Source organism: Nomascus leucogenys, chromosome X (assembly GCF_006542625.1).
Source record: "Nomascus leucogenys isolate Asia chromosome X, Asia_NLE_v1, whole genome shotgun sequence".
In the NCBI taxonomy this organism is placed as follows: domain Eukaryota; kingdom Metazoa; phylum Chordata; class Mammalia; order Primates; family Hylobatidae; genus Nomascus; species Nomascus leucogenys.
Window position 1 is genome coordinate 106,908,568 of NC_044406.1, and position 6,000 is coordinate 106,914,567.

Genomic DNA, 6,000 nt, shown 5'->3' on the forward strand with positions numbered 1-6,000 from the left:
CACACGTATGTTTACTGCAGCACTATTCACAATAGCAAAGGCTTGGAACCAGTCCAAATGGCCATCAATGATAGACTGGATAAAGAAAATGTGGCACATATACCCCAGGAAATACTATGCAGCCATAAAAAAGGATGAGTTCGTGTCCTTTGCAGGGCATGGATGAAGCTGGAAACCATCATTCTCAGCAAACTATCATGGGAACAGAAAACCAAACACCGCATATTCTCACTCTTAAGTGGGAGTTGAACAATGAAAACATATGGCACAGGGAGGGAAACATCACACACCAGGGCCTGTCGGTGGGTGGGGGACAAGGGGAGAGATAGCATTAGGAGAAATGCCTAATGTAGATGATGGGTTGATGGGTGCAGCAAACCACCATGGCACATGTATACCTATGTAACAAACCTGCACATTCTGCATGTTTATCCCAGAACTTAAAGTATAATTTTTAAAAAATGCAAATAAAATTGTCAATAATAAACATCAGTATCAGCAGATTTGTAAGTTACATGTATCTCAAATTCTTTTTTATACATGTACTTTATTTTTTATTTACAAATATTTGTCAAATAAAGATTGAGTATATTTTGGAACACACAAAAAAGAAGAAATTACTCAGGCAGATAGTGAGGGAACGGAAGTCCTCTGTAAGGTTTTACTTTTAATAAAAAGCAGCCCTAAATTATTTTCCTTTCTAACAAAAAGCAGCCTGTAAAATCAAGCCACAGACATAGATGCCAGCAGTTGTGCCAATCATGCTCAAGATGTCGACTCCATCTTCCCTTCTCTTCGTCAGCCACATGTACAGTAAGGAGCAGACCAGATGCAGTCTGCCAAGTGGAAAGTTCATTTGCATAATAAGATTAGGGTGGGGCAGCCCGCCTCCCTGTGCGCTACGTAAACATCATACCTGGTCCAACCAATCTGTGAGTCCTATATAAATCAGACACTGCCTCCTCAAGCCTGACTATAAAATCTGGGGCATCCGCCAAGGCCGGTGGCCTTTCCTCTGGGAAGTCCCCTGTCTCTCACTAGAGAGAGAGCAGTTTTCCTTTCTTTTTCTTTGCCTATTAAACCTCCACTCCTAAACTGCTTGTGTGTGTCCGTGTCCTAAATTTTCCTGGCGTGAGACAACGAACCTGGGGTATATACCCCGGACAGTGTAGCTGCTTCATGACTGAAGAGAAATTGAGTTGCAGATACATTTACTTGGGGTTAATGGAATATATTTATGTGGTGTAGTGTCACTTCTGTGATTAGTTAAGTTATTGCTGGCCGTATCTGTGTAGTAATGACTTGTGGGAGCACTTCTAAAGTAGTCAATTCAAAGCTTTTTAAGTATTAGTCATTACATAAAAGACTTGACATATCCTAAAATCTTACAGCTTCTATATAAAAGAAATAATAGAGGTTTGATAGAGGTTTTCTTAAATTTGACAACAATCCAGAACTTTACATCACATTAGCCAGTAATGGGTTGCCATGCTGAAAGAGGCTTTTCTAAACTCTTGGGAAAAACTAAATTGTTTTTCTATTCTCTCCATAGAAATTACACTACAAAAGTAGTATTGGATGAAGAGGTAATCAAAAGACATGCAGACAAAAATATAGGAAAAAAGGTAGCGTGGAGGTGCGTCAGCTAATATAATGAAAATATTATGTTATTTTTCCTGATTTTGTGATGTTTATGGTATTTGCCAGTTTTAAAACTTGTAGTTTCTTGTGATTTGTTTTCTCATTCTAAACACATGTTCAGGATTTTACCTAATTTTATTCTTTAAAAAGAAACTTATTTAACCCAAATGATATAAGCTTCTGCCCCATAAAACTTGGATCTGCCACTACCGATGGGGTAAATAGTGATGGTCATTTGGAGTGTGCCATGTTATAGATAAGGACACTGGCTTGCCCAAGCTAGCATAGATAGGGGTACAGCCAGGATGCAATGTTGAGTCTTCTGGATTCAAAGCTTATGTTTTCTTCACTATCTGAAACTATCTTCTTCCAGATGAAAATTTATGGTAATCAACACAAATTGTAGTAATAACAACAGTCTATCAAGTGCTTAGTAGGTGTCAGGCATCAATAAATATTATTTCATTTAAACTGCACAATGACTGTCTATATTATCATCCTTATTTTACAGTTGGGAATACTAAGATTGAGAAATGTGAATTAAATTGTTCAGGCTCACACAGCTAATAAAGGATGAAAGTCAGGATTTGAATTCGTGTCTAAATGAGTCTAAAGCCTCAACTATGTTACAAACTGCCTGGGGAGAAAACCCTGGAGTTCCTACAAAGGAAGACTGGCTTATTGTTTCCTTCCATCAACCTCCAGTTGAGTACAGAAGAGGACAGTGCCTTCTCTGACCCAGATGTGAGCAGATCAAATCCTTCCCCCAAAATTTTGGCACACCAATATGAACCAAATGCCCTAGGTGTCTCCTTCCACAAATCCTAGACAGTGTTCTGTCATTACCTTTGCCCACTCCAATCCTCTCAAAAGCTAATCTTGGCTGCTCAATTGTGGTGTTCCTCATAGACAGGAGGCCTAAACATGATCAACCAAAGAACTTTCTGGCCTCTTCTTCAGGGTCATACTCACAGTTACCATTGAGGGCTCATAGGCACTGCATTAACACTGAAGCAACCCTGTACTTCCTCCCTTGCTATCACCAATTCTGCTTTTGGCAACACTATTACCTTTTTCAACTATTTTTTTTTTTTTTTTTGAAACGGAGTCTCGCTCTGTCGCCCAGGCTGGAGTGCAGTGGCGCGATCTCAGCTCACTGCAAGCTCCGCCTCCGGGGTTCATGCCATTCTCCTGCCTCAGCCTGCTGAGTAGCTGGGACTACATGTGCCCACCACCACGCCCGGCTAATTTTTTGTATTTTTAGTAGAGACGGGGTTTCACCATGTTAGCCAGGATGGTCTCGATCTCCTGACCTCATGATTCGCCCACCTAGGCCTCCCAAAGTGCTGGGATTACAGGCATGAGCCACCGCACCTGGCCTACCTTTTTCAACTATTTAAGTGATGTCAAATATGGTTGTCAGAACCTGGGCTGCCAGGATTCCTTTGATTCCTCGTAAAGTCTTCAAGAAAGGGAGATGCTGTCCCCAGGGCACATACCTGAATCCTATTAGTTCTCACTTCACTTCTCAGCTTGGGGGACAACAAAAGACCTCTGTGTCACAGCCTTTCCATGTTCCAATATGAGATTTCAACCTGACCCTCTCAGTAGGGCAGCAGGAGACTGAAATAAGCATCCCTGCCTCTCAGGGCACCAAGTACCTGAGGATGTTTCTGTACTTGTCTACTTTTGTGCTACAAACTCAAATTTTTGAACTGGATTCCAAGTCTCACCAGCTGACCTATTCTAGTTGTCAAAAATCAGTAGTTATTTTCTCCTCTGTATTTTTCTGACATAGCACTGCTTCCAAGTCATCAAAATTGGCATCCATTTGTCAAAGGTCTTGGAGGTAGTGGACAGCATATGCTAAAATAGAACCTTGAGCCAAGCAGGTTGACAATTTCCAAAATGTTCAAGTAAGAGGAGGAGCACATGAGAGAAGTTTGCCCAGGTGAAAACTCCTTCGTCTGTTAGTTTGCTTTCTGGTGGATCCCTCAGCAAGGGCAGCTTTATTTTGATAGGCCACATAGTTAAGCCGCAAACACTCTTCCTCACTGTCAGGCCCTGGCATTTTGTACCTGCTTCCCCCTTCCTCTTCAACTCCACAGCCCTTTCTAATGTGTGCTCCAATTCTGACCTGACCATCCTGAATCAACTCATTGATGAGCTTTGCAATCTTTGAACAGTCCTTCTAACAGCGCCTGTGGTACCGGCTGAATCTCCCAAATGTCTTTAAATGTTGAACACTGGCCATTCAGTGATCTTTTCAGGGTCTATGCCCAGCCCCTGCTGTGATTTTATATATCCAACGTATTATTTTTTGTTCCAAAGTTTGTTTGAACTGATTTTTAAAAATGTCTACCCAAAATATTTTAATGAGGTCTTGCAGAACTGGCATTTGTCAAGGGACGGTTTCAGGCTGTGTTTCCCAAGTGATCCAGTAATGTGAGGAACAATTGCTCCTCTCCTCCAAAGCGCCACCAAATATAATTATGTCATCTAAACAAGCAAGTACCTCCAGGTAATTCATATCACCAATTGCCTTTCCATAAAACCCTGGAAGGTGTCTGGGCTGAAAAGATGTATGGGACAGTCTTTCAAATAGGTAAAACCCCACAGAGCAGATGAAAGCTGTCTTGTCTTTATTTCGGTCAGCCATACGGATTTAATAATAGCACTTCTCAAACACAGAATTGGAAATCACTGATTCCCTACTATACAGTCTAGAGGGTAATCTGTCCAAAACACTCGCTATCTTAGGTGAAAAATGATAATAGGACATCTATATTCCCGGCCCTGTGTCTGCCCTCTCCTACAGTGAGCTTTGCTTCTTTCTCTTTATGAATTTGTTTATTCAGCTAAATTAACTCTGACTGCACATTATAATCTATGGAGTTTGTTATAAAACATCTATCCCTGGACCCTACCCACCCCTAGAGATCCTAACATTTTCTAAATACCTACTCTATGCTACGCCCCATGCCTTGCCCTAGGTGTAAAGGAAATCCAGTCATGGACCCTGCCCCTCAATTCATAGTTGAGGGGCAAAGATGGATAAATAAAAAACTATAATTCATCAAGAAAATACAGTATAATTCCATGTTCTTTTCTTAATCTAGATTGTTTCTCATAAAATTGTGCCAGTATGGGTAAGGTAAACATGGATTTGTTCAACAAGTCCTTGTACATAGGAGGAGGAGTGTTTCCTGGGATCTTGGGTGACATAAATTGAGGATTTTAAAAAAACAGTAAGATGAGGCTGGGTACAGTGGCTCATGCCTGTAATCACAGCACTTTGGGAGGCTGAGGCAGGCAGATCACTTGAGGTCAGGAGTTCAAGACCAGCCTGGGGCAACATGGCAAAATTCAGTCTCTACTAAAAATACAAAAATTAGCTGGGCATGGTGGCGGGCACCTGTAATCTTAGCTACTCAGAAGGCTGGGGCAGGAGAAACGCTTGAATCTGGGAGGCAGAGGTTGCAGTGAGCTGAGATCGTGCCACTGCACTCCAACCTGGGCGGTTCTGTCTCAAAAAAAAAAAAAAAAAAATATATATATATATATATATATAAAAGTAAGATATATATGAATGTCCATAGAAGTTTCATTTGTAATAGCCAAAAATGAAACAGCCCAGATATCCTTCAAAGGATGAATAATTAAACAAACTGTGGTACATCCATAACTTGGAATACTACTCAGTAAGAAAAAGGAATGAATTATTGATACACATGACAACATGGATGAATCTCCAGACTATGCTGATTATGTTGAGTGAAAAAGGCTAATCCCCAAAGGTGACATACTGTATGATCCCATCTGTGTAATCTTCGTGAAATGACAAAATTATAGAGATGGAAGAGTGATTAGTGGTTGTTAGGGGTTAGGGAAGCTGAGAGGAAGTGAGGGAGGTGTGGTTATGAAACGGTAACATGAGGGATCCTTGTGGTGACTGAAATGTTCTATGTCTTGATTGATTGTAGTGATGGTGATGCAAGGCTATACTATGGTAAAATTATATAGAACTAAACACTCACCCACACACCACATGCAAATATACATGTAGAGGTGGTGAAATCTGAATAAGCACTGTGGATTGTACCAATGTCAATTTCTTGGTTTTGATATTGCACTATAGTTGTATAAGATGCTAACATTGGAGGATACTGAGGAAAAGGTGTGTAGGACTTCCTTACACATGCCTTGCAATCTTCTGTGAATCTATAATTGGTTCAAAAAATAATAGTCTGAGAAGCTGCTAACCAGAAATCAAAAGGATTAAAAATGTCAGACACATCTGTAAATGCAAAACTACAAATGGTGTCATTAGGAGAACCTGGGAATATAGTTAATCTTCGA